The sequence below is a fragment of the Triticum urartu genome, chromosome 1, assembly GCF_003073215.2.
Source record: "Triticum urartu cultivar G1812 chromosome 1, Tu2.1, whole genome shotgun sequence".
Lineage (NCBI taxonomy): Eukaryota > Viridiplantae > Streptophyta > Magnoliopsida > Poales > Poaceae > Triticum > Triticum urartu.
The window spans coordinates 573252460-573264111 of record NC_053022.1 but is presented as its reverse complement, the minus strand read 5'-3'; the positions used below and the strand labels follow the sequence as shown (position 1 = coordinate 573264111).

The 11652-nt window shown below is 44.3% G+C and overlaps 1 long non-coding RNA gene across 2 annotated transcripts; it reads left to right on the top strand.

The window, feature by feature from the left end:
- The first annotated feature begins 6544 nt into the window (after positions 1 to 6544).
- LOC125531963 lies at positions 6545 to 10403 on the top strand. Of its 2 annotated transcripts, none has more exons than XR_007293647.1 (6): positions 6545 to 7065; positions 7183 to 7292; positions 7437 to 7462; positions 7996 to 8096; positions 9323 to 9523; positions 10002 to 10403. It is a non-coding gene; the product is annotated as an uncharacterized LOC125531963 (long non-coding RNA). The 2 variants fall into 2 exon arrangements; XR_007293648.1 differs by having other exon boundaries at positions 9308 to 9523.
- Positions 10404 to 11652: the final 1249 nt, after the last annotated feature.

The following is an 11652-nucleotide window of genomic DNA, read 5'->3' as shown; positions in this document are numbered from 1 at the left end:
GCGGGAAACTATTAAAAACAAAACCATCAGATCTATTATTAAAACTAAATTTAGCAATCTCATGCGCCACTGAATTGGCCCTTATATTTATTTCTACCATCTTGAAATTTCCCACAAGCCTGATGATGCCAACCGCTTCCTTCTTAAGGTCAACAAGCGGGGATCTGTCAAGACTTCCATTTGCAAGGAAAGAAGCCACAAATGCACAATCAATTTTTAAAATAATAGGCATGCTAAGAGAAACACCGATATAAATCCCAGCAAGGCATGATCGAAGCTCCGCTTCATCCACACCAAAACATAAACCAATAGAGTCCCAATATGAGACGATGATATCACAAGTACAGCTCCTGGCCACTACCCCAACGCTCGCAGCACTTAAACTCTCCACAAAACTTGCATCAACATTGATCTTGATGTGGCCAAGTAGGCGGCTGGCACACCTATTTGGGTCTCACTACGGTATTACTTGGACCAAAACCAGCTACCACCTACTTTCCTTTGTAATTGGTGACTACCTCATCAGTACGCTGACACGATGTAAAGGAAGACTAGTAGCTTTCCAGAAACACAACAGATCCTATAATGGTCTCATTCCTCAAGTGCGAAGCTCGCCAGAAAAGAAATAGGATGTGCTCCCTTTGAGAACAGCTTTGCTGGTCTAATAAAATAAGTAGCAAGTCCTACCCTGAATAATTGAAAACCTCTTCCCCTTGAAAATTCCAAACTTTCCTCAATGCCAACCGAAGCCATGATCCTTGGGGCAAGAAACAAGAGCATGAAAAGTGCTCTCATCCTCAACCCCACAGATAGAGAAAGTACGAATGGTAGCTTGATGATGTAAAACTTTATTAACCTAAACCGCAAGGATATCAGATACTGCCTGCCATCCAAAAATTCTAATCTTTTGTGGGATGTTAGCCTTCCAAATGATATCCCACAACCTCCTTTCTCCGTTAATAGCAATACTGGATTGCTCAACATTCTCTTTCCGATCCTTAAGCTTTAACACCAGATTGTACACACTCTTCACTGAAAACAGACCATTCTTTTCAAAATGCCAAGCAATGAAATCACCATCCCCCGAGGATTGAATCCACAACTTCAAGATCTCTTCCACGTCATGAGGATAAAAAATGTCTAATATTATTTTCATCCCAATCCCTAGACTCGCTCTTGAATAATACTAAACCCATTTTAGTCTTGATTTGTTCTTCTTGCCAGAAATTTTGAGGCCAGAAACCCTTGGAAGCCAATTGTCCCTCCAAATATTGATACTCCCTCCATCACTCACCCTCCAGATGACACCATTTTTAAGGAGTTCCAGACCATACATAATACCTTGCTACGTCATTGAGGTTCACTGAGGAAAAACCTGTGTCGAGAAGATGCCCCTGAGGATAATATTTTGCCTTCATTACCTTAGTACATAACGAGTCCCGGTTAACAAGTAAATGCCAAGCTAGTTTTGCGAGAAGAGCTTGATTAAATAACCTCTGGTTACACAAGCCCATTCCACTCTCCCCTTTTGGTCGCGTTAATTTACCCCAAGCCAACCAATGGGTTTTCCTCCTATCCTCCTCATTGCCTGATGTCTACTACGCAATCTTCTTCTTGTAGACGTTGTTGGGCCTTCAAGTGCAGAGGTTTGTAGGACAGTAGCAAATTTCCCTCAAGTGGATCACCTAAGGTTTATCAATCCGTGGGAGGCGTAGGATGAAGATGGTCTCTCTTAAACAACCCTGCAACCAAATAACAAAGAGTCTCTTGTGTCCCCAACACACCCAATACAATGGTAAATTGTATAGGCGCACTAGTTCAGCGAAGAGATGGTGATACAAGTGCAATATGGATGGTAGATATAGGTTTTTGTAATCTGAAAATATAAAAACAGCAAGGTAACTAATGATAAAAATGAGCGTAAACGGTATTGCAATGCGTTGAAAAAAGGCCTAGGGTTCATACTTTCACTAGTGCAAGTTCTCTCAACAATAATAACATAATTGGATCATATAACTATCCCTCAACATGCAACAAAGAGTCACTCCAAAGTCACTAATAGCGGAGAACAAACGGAGAGATTATGGTAGGGTACGAAACCACCTCAAAGTTATCCTTTCTGATCGATCTATTCAAGAGTCCGTAGTAAAATAACACGAAGCTATTCTTTCCGTTCGATCTATCATAGAGTTCGTACTAGAACAACACTTTAAGACACAAATCAACCAAAACCCTAATGTCACCTAGATACTCCAATGTCACCTCAAGTATCCGTGGGTATGATTATACGATATGCATCACACAATCTCAGATTTATCTATTCAACCAACACAAAGTACTTCAAAGAGTGCCCCAAAGTTTCTACCGAAGAGTCAAGACAAAAACGTGTGCCAACCCCTATGCATAAGTTCACAAGGTCACTCAACCCGCAAGTTGATCACCAAAACATACATCAAGTAGATCACGTGAATATCCCATTGTCACCATAGATAAGCACATGCAAGACATACATCAAGTGTTCTCAAATCCTTAAAGACTCAATCCGATAAGATAACTTCAAAGGGAAAACTCAATTCATTAGAAGAGAGTGGAGGGGGAGAAACATCATAAGATCCAACTATAATAGAAAAGCTCGCGATATATCAAGATCGTATCACCTCAAGAACACGAGAGAGAGAGAGAGAGAGAGAGATCAAACACATAGCTACTGGTACATACCCTCAGCCCCGAGGGTGAACTACTCCCTCCTTGTCATGGAGAGCGCCGCGATGATGAAGATGGCCACCGGTGAGGGATCCCCCCTCCGGCAGGGTGCCGGAACAGGGCCCCGATTAGTTTTTGGTGGCTATAGAGGCTTGCGGCGGCGGAACTCCTGATCTATTCTGCTCCCTGATGTTTTTAGGGTATATGGATATATATAGGCGAAAGAAGTCAGTCAGGGGAGCCACGAGGGGCCCACGAGGGTGGGGGCGCGCCCAGGGGGCAGGCGCGCCTCCCTGCCTCGTGGCCACCTTGTTGCTTCCCTGACGTACACTCCAAGTCTCCTGGATTGCTTCCGTACCAAAAATAACTCTCCCAAAGGTTTCATTCCGTTTGGACTCCATTTGATATTCCTTTTCTTCGAAACACTGAAACAAGGGAAAAAAAACAAGAACCGACACTAGGCTCTGGGTTAATAGGTTAGTCCCAAAAATAATATAAAGTGTAAAATAAAGCCCATAAACATCCAAAACAGATAATATAATAGCATGAAACAATCAAAAATTATAGATACGTTGGAGACGTATCATTGCCCCATTAAAAATTCATTATAATCTGTGATAGTTCCTCACAAAGAGAAGTAGGAAATTTGAAAATACCCATAGCGTACACCGGAAGAGCCTGAATTACTGACTTGATAAGATGTTCTTTCACCCCGCTGGAAGCATATTTATCACTAGAGTCAGAAAGTCATTTCAACGCCTTTTTCTTCGTTGACTGGAATATACCAGCTTTCATTCTTCCCAGAGGAACTAGAAGGCCAATATATTTATCCTCAAATCCCTCCGGAGTAATCTTTACGACCATAGTAGACACTTGGTCTTCCATACTACACGACCTCCCAAACATAATCGAACATTTATCCAGACTGAATATCTGACCAGTCCCCGTCTCGTACATATTCAGAATATTCTTGATGGTCATTGCTTGATCAATGGATCCTTTGAAAAATAATAGACTATCATCATCAAATAATAGATGAGAAATAGCTGGAGCATGTCTGTCTAGCCTGAAATCCTTGAGGGAACCATTCGCGCAAGCATTCTGGAGCAACAAGGAAAGTGCCTCTGCCACAAACAAGAAGAAGTGCGGAGACAATGGATCACGTTGCTTAGTCCACAAGACAAAGAGAAAGTATCCAACAACTGCCCATTCAACTGCATAGCAAACTTCACAGTCCTAACATGTGTCGTAATCCAATTAATCTACATAGTCGCTTGGTGACTTGAACTTGGTTCACTTCTAAATAAAATGGACTATATGACACTTGCTGCCTTGAACTTTGTTCAGTTTTAATAAAATGGTGGTTAACTGTGCACGTAAACTATCTAGCTAGTACCAAGATCATCTCCAGCATTCACCCTCAAACCATCTATATCCATCCGGACCAAGCGGTCTGGACCCATATGTTACCATCCAACGCGGCACCCTATCGGTCCATTTATTGGTCGGATGTCCGCTTTTCTATAAAACGGAAGCAAACCGAGGAGTTTTGCGGGCGTCAGGACCACTGCCACACACGTGTCCCACACCCCGGTCCACTCAAAAATCTTTCTTGCGCCCTCTCGAGCGTGAAGCGGTTGCCACACATTTCGTGCGTGTAGCGGTTGCCACACATTTCGTGCGTGAAGCGGTTGCCACACATTCAAGCTGGTCGCCGTCACTCTAGAGCAGACGTGAATCTACGACATTGATGTCGGTCAGAGTGACACGACCCATCGAGCGAGCGATGTTGTTTCAATGCAAAATCGACGACCGAGAAGCATACTCCCATGACGAGGAGGACCAGGCGCAGCCGCACCTCTTCTCAGAGGCCGCGAGCACGGACGATGAGTTCGTGCGTCACATCAAGCACCTGAGGTGGCGGTTGCTCCGGGACATGGTCCAACACCGCCCTCGCTGTCAACACCTTGCGTGCGAAGGAGGAGTCTTCGCCGCCACGCTACCGCATCAAGGAAGAGGTGCCCTTACCGCCTCTCAGCCACGTGAAGCAGGAACTGTCCTTGCCTCCTCTCCGCCGCGTGAAGGCGCAACCGGCGTACCCCTCACACAAACTACGACACTCAAATCAGACACTGCGCGCATGAAGGACGAACCGCCGTTGCCGCCACATTGGCGCGGCAACACGCTAAAGAAGGAGGGGCCGCTGTCGATCAAAATGGCGTGCGGGCGCTTCCTCCACTACCTCGGTGCTCGCAACCGCGACGGATCCTCGTCGTCGAGGAGCACAATCATGGAGGAGGACAGGGCAACGAGGCATGTGGCGCGGCAGGAGCGGCGCCATGCGGCGTGCCACTCGGCGTTTGCCAAGTAGAACGAGGCGCTGGCCTTGGTCCGTGTAACCCTGACCTAGCTGAGGCCTAGGCCCTCGACTGGTCGTTCACTATCGCCATGACGGAAGCGTGAGGACGTCGCCGCCTCGATTGGGAGGTCGCTAAGATCGTTGAGTAGTGGTATCTCAGTGATATCGTTGCCACCGGCGCCGGCAGGGGCAACGGAAAGGCTCCCCGGCCTGGGACGAGATTGGCCGTGGCAGCCCGCCGCATGGCGTAGGAGGAAGCTGAGAGTCTACTTCACGAGCGCCAGGCGGCAGCCGGGCAGGGTTCCGGCACCCCCGCACCATTCCGTGTGTGGAGGACCACTCCAATGACGACGGCAGGGAAGGCGAAGGCGGTGCCGCTGGCCAAGCTGGATTCGTCTATTTTGTATAAATTTAATTAAAAATATATACAGTCATGGTTAGATGACCGGCTCACGTATCGCTATCCATGGATGGATACCGTGTATACTTTGGGATTGGAGATGCCCTAACTACACGTACGCATGGTCAGGCTGCTTCTGCATACTAGCTAGAATACTGCTTTGACACTTTTCAAGAGACCTCTTGCTTACGCTCGTGAGCGTCAAGTAGACGACCCGTTTTACGGGCCTGGGCGCCCACCCCACCAGTTAAAATTAGGGGGGGGGGGGGGGGGGGGGGGGGGGGGGGGGGGGCGGGGGCGGCGGTTAAGCAGGAGGAGAGGAGGAGGAGGTTTAACTTTGACCAATTAAAGCAGGACATGTCAGCCAGTCCGTAAAATGTCTTAGTAGTCAGTCCGTGTGTCTAGCATTTTTGTTGGCATAGTACATAGGTAATGGCCACCAGCCCACTCCATGCCACGCCCTATTGATCAATTTTTCTTGCAATTTATATTACAAAAATATTCAATATATATTGGAAAATTGTTCAACATATATTACAAAAAGGTTCACCATATATTATAAAATTATTCAATTTGTATTTGAAAACTGTTCACCCTATATTATGAAAATGTTTAACAAATGTTAAAAATTGAAAAATGTTCACGGGTCTAAGTCACCCCACCCGCGTGTCACTACACCACGGTAGAGCTTAGGTGACACATTTTTGTAGGCAAAGGTCTAGTAATCCTCACAAAATAACTGTCATCATAACTTTTATGTTTTGTCTTCAGATCATGTGTCGGCAAAGGTACATCACTGTGGACACACTAAGAGTCAGCAATCACGAAGCAACAATGTATCTGTCAGTAATTGCTTAATAACATGTTATGTGTCGGCATATGTGTGGACCATGGCAGTTTTTCAGTCGGCGTAGGTAGATACGTAGCGACCTAAAATGTGTCGGCGTATGTTGGGTGTATGGACACGGACTAAGTGTCGGCATAGATGGACACGTGTCAATGGACAGATGGTTGGAAACTTGGGGCGCGCGATTTCGGCGCGAGGGGGGAAATTTTGGGGTGTTCGTGCAAAATATCCGCGCCACCGCTGTGCAAATTACCCCCATCTCGAACCCAACTCCACAATCCTAACCCGTGCCTGCCGCCGCCGCCCTCGTGCTCGATCCACAGTCCTGCCGCCGGCCTCGCGCTCCACCCCGTCGTCAAGCCGTCGTCTCGGAGCTCGCACTCCCCCGCCCCTGAGCTCCACCCCGTCATCCACCCGTCCTTGCAATCCGCCCCTCCCCCCGAGATCCATATCCTGAGATCGAGCCGCCGCCCTCTCGATGCACATCGAACCGCCGTCCTCGCGCCGCCCCCTCGACATCCCGCTGTCCTCCTCGCCAATCCCCGTTCCTGCTGCTGCCGGGGCTCCATCTCCGGGCTCCCGCTGCTGTCCCACCTGCTGTTGCCGGGGCTCCATCTCCGAGTTCCCGCTGCTGCTGGATCTCCTGCTACCTGGGCTCCCTCTGCGGGCTCGCGCTGCTGCTGGGCCTGCTGCTACCGGGGATCCATCCCCTTCGAGCTGCGCCCCTCCCGAAGCCAGCTGGCGCCGTGCCCTGAGGTAAGTATCAACTCGTCCTGAGATTTCCTTCTCTGTACCTGATGTTGTATTGAATGAACAGGCATGCTTCTTGACTTTTATTTGTGCCTTAGAAGTTAGTTTCTGCATTTTTTGTAGTGAGGTGATGGCGGAAGACAACAATGATAATTGATACATCGTAGATGGACCTGGAAGCAATGCTACGAAGAGTGTCAAATGGAGGTGGCTTCTCATGGTAGTGAGGATGTGTAAGAGACGCACAACTTATTTTCTTATGGTCTTGAGGTCAATTAGACATACACTTGGAGTTTTTATATCGTGTACCTTAAATTAATGTGACATTTTAATTAATTGTTTAGATTATGTGATGGTTCTTTTTTTCTGATGTGCAGGGCCATACAGCCAATCAGCCATATAGGTGGGTAGTTCTTCAACAAAATGATATCTGAACTTGAAGCTGGTATCATAAAAAAAAAACATTTGCTTCGGTGTTCTGAAGTTTCTCGGTGAAGTGTAATATATTTGACCATCAGCGACACCCTTCACCACAAGGCGTATATGTACCAATGATGTTATTTCTTGAAGTCAATTTGAATTTTGTTTATCTGTTCTGAGTAACAAGTAAACTGCTTATTTGTATATTTTGGAATTGTTTCCTGGTTCATGTATTGGATTAGCGTTGTTAGTCCAGACTTAATCATTATACTTCAGTTTGGTTCAGTTCAGGACATAGTAAGTATGCTTTAGAAGAAATAATCAAAATTATCTGTTGCGAAGAACATGTCAAGCTTGTGTTTTCAATCTCCCTGTACTTCTATGGTTCCAAATATTCTCCTATATCTTTATTGTCTTATCTGCTTGTAGACCTATACTGCAAGTTAGTTTGATGTTAAAGAAAAATCCATTTATTGTACTGTTGTCAGTCTGTGCTTAATTTTGTGATTGTTGAAGGCAAGGAAAAGAGATGGTGCAGAAGGAGCTTCAGCAGGCATGATGGTTCGACAACCACAACCTTGCAAGGCCATCCCCATGGCCCAGCAACACTATTTCAGGTTTGCCTCTCGCTCCCTACCCAGCCACTCTATAGTGGATGTTATTACTTTGTCTTCTCCATGGACTAATTGGTTATTGTTGTGGTTACTCCATGGACTAATATGACCTTTGCACCGAAACCATTTATTTTACAAAATTGCCTACCTTTGTTCTAGCATATTAAATTTTAACAGCATGCTCCAGTGCCTACAAATTGTTCCATCGGAACATTATTTTTGTTCTGCCATCATGAAATGTGTGAAGTTTGCAATGACTGGAGATCTCACCAATAGTCATCTCTCCAAAAATTCCTCTTGTTCTAGTCATATGCTTAACTTATTTTTTAGATAATGGAAGATGGTTTCTCAGCCTCTGCATCATTCCATAATTTATATTGCCCGGACTTGTTATTTCTCTGTGGCTTGATCTGGGATCCTACTTTGTTATACAAGCGTCTGCTAGTTAATGCTTTGCCATTGTTTCTCTTGGGATCACTCTTTATATCATAATATTTTTACATACTGCATTTATGCTCTATCTACATTGGAATTAGACATGTCATCCTTGACTGTTACCTCAGTCTGCTCAACTTTATATTGTAGAAATTATGTTTTTGTTAATTATAACTACATACTATTCTTTCACTATTTCTGATAAAATCAGAATATTATTTTTTGATAAGCTGGAAGGGAGGTCATTATCTACAACTGCTTACCATCTCCCATTTCATCAAACTAATAAACAACGGTTCAAATGGCCGGTGCTGCTAGGAAAGGGAGATCCTTATCTGGAAATGCTTAACACCTGTTATCTCATCAGTGTAAAAACTATGGTAGCCCACTAAGGTTGTATTACCAATATTAGGGTATTTATTGTAGACTTTGTAGTTTGCGGTTAATGACAATTCTGTATTACTCCCTCTGTCCCAAAATAAGTGTGCAACTTTGTAACAAAGTTGTACTAAAGTTGAGACACTTATTTTAACACGAAGGGAGTATTTTGGGAGTTGTGAATGCTATGCAATGTTGTGAATGCGTAGTATACTAGTATACTTCTTTAATTTATTTGAATAATTTCCTCTTGACTAGGATGAATGAGAAAATATCTTCATGTGGTTATATGTGCATTGCATGTGCACACTTACTAGTTAGAGTAAAAAATAGATGCAAATAGTGTTGTTACATACAGTTGTCATAATTACAATGCCTGATGAGAAACAAATTACTTTTAGTCTTGCCGACAATAGCCAGGAACCACGACCACCAGCATGCAGCATGGCCAATGGGTGGAGAACGGATGGCTACCTCGCTGGGAACCATGGTTGCGCACGTGCAGCAGAAACCAAATGGTGGATGGAAGGCTACCTCATGGGGAACTAGGGCCACGACTTGTAGTGTCCAACTGGTGGCGAATGGAAGGCTACCTGGCCGTGTACCTCAACTACTAGGTACATTTTTTGTTTCAGTAGTAATTAGCTCACACGCTATTGCATAAGAACAGTTTCTAAAATGTCACTTTACAAGGTTGCTAACCTATGTGTTAACACTAAATTGCTTGCGTATATATGTGCCATGGTTTCCTTTTTATCCATGGTTATGTACCTCTTAATCATGAAAATCTGGAGAGGTTGCGAAAGAGGTTGTCTTTCTTCGGTAAATTCTTATGTAATAGGCTATAAAATAAGCTACTAGGTTGTAGGATCTCTGTTTTAGATGGTCAATGCCTTTATTGTTGATAAAACTGCAAGCACGTGAACATAGTTCTATATAGTACCATGCGAGCCAATTATAACTTTTGTAGAAACTATATTGTTAACTATGATATCATGAGGATTTATTGATCGAATATGTGTTAATCCACATATGAGCTTTGAACAACTTGAGCCGATTCAACATTCTTGACAATTTTTTGTGAAAAAATTTCAGGCACTTAGCCAACTGGTGCACATGGACGTGATGACTTTGAAGTGTTTATGGACCAACCAACATGCCAACTAGTGCACATGGACGTGATGACTTTGAAGTGTTTATGGACCAACCAACCTGTAAACATGGATCTTATGTGTCTTCTAGACCATTTGGTGTTTCGGATATGTTGGAGTTTGCACTTTGTGCAAGTGGATACAGACTTGTGTGTTCTGGACCATCTAGCTGAAGTCTCTCATACCAGCAAATAGTGCTCATCTTTCTGTGACTTGTGTGTTCTAGGTGATTGTTAAGATGGTCAAAACTATGATTTGCCAAGATTGATGTGTTTGTCAACTTGCGGTCAATGTATATGCATGTTCGTGAACATATTTTCATTGTTTGTATAGTATGTGTTCATCTTGAACCTGCTTGTGGATGTGAGGATAATAATTGAATCTGTTTAGAGCTTGTATACATAGGTAACAACTGAATATGTTTACAGCTTGTATATAAATTGTTTTGGCTGCACATCACTATACCAGCAATTTATCTGTCGGCAAAGTAAATATCTGTCAGTGTAGGTAGGGTGTATGTTGATAAACTATCTATCGGCATAGATATGGTGTACGTGGCTAATAAAGTGTCGGCATAGGTAGGGTGTATCTGGACACGCTATTTGTCGGCGTAGGTAGGGTGTATATTGTCTGATAAAGTGTCGGCGTAGGTATGGTGTATGTGGACATCCCATCTGTCGGCGTAGGTAGGGTGTATGCCGACTGAAAAAGTGTCGGGAAGTAAACAATTGTCGGCAATACCTTTGCCCACAGCAAGTCCTCCGACTCTTCCATCTTCTGTCAGCATTATTGTTACCTACATCTTATCTGTCGGCAAAGGTACCCTATACCAACACATTGATGTGTCACGGAAGCTCTACCGTGGTGTAGTGTGTATATCCTCGTCTATTTTCCACCTTCGAGCATCGAATAGGATCCACCACATTTCAAAACACCGTTAGTTCTGAAAAGATCCAGCTAGTTATTTTCCTCTCTGAGCCGAAGTGCAAAATCTTTTAACTTCACAAGATGAAGGCAAAAGTCCAGCCCATTTGAATTCGGTCGTGTGCGTGGGCTTAATTAAATTAATGACTCACGATTATTTTCACAGGCTCCATCATCGAGCCCAGGTGAGTGATGGATTATCGTTAGCACAGAGGGGTGGGAATTCTAAAAACAAAACACAATGTTGAACAACTGTGGGTGCTGAATCTTTCTGTGAAAAAGATTAAGATGTATTATAAAAGTTCACTAGAAATACAAAACATCTCAAACATAGTAAAAATTACATCGAGGTGTCTAGATCACTGAACGATCACTACCGCCGTTAGAACGAGCTGCCGTTGTCGCCGCTCCCCTAGCAGAGTTGGCTTGACCTTGTCGATGACACCCAATGAATATTCGTGAACGTGCCCTACGGACCAGCGCCCTGGAGCCATGGCCGTCGTTGTTGAACCCTTGATAGATTTAAGCAACAGACACCAAATCTCGATGTCGTGCATGCATGATGAGAAAATGTAACCTCACTACCCCAAGGAGATGGCAGGAATCTACGCCAGAGCTCAGTCGACTACATCCGGATGGACAAAAGACAAACTTGAAGAAGAATCGTCATC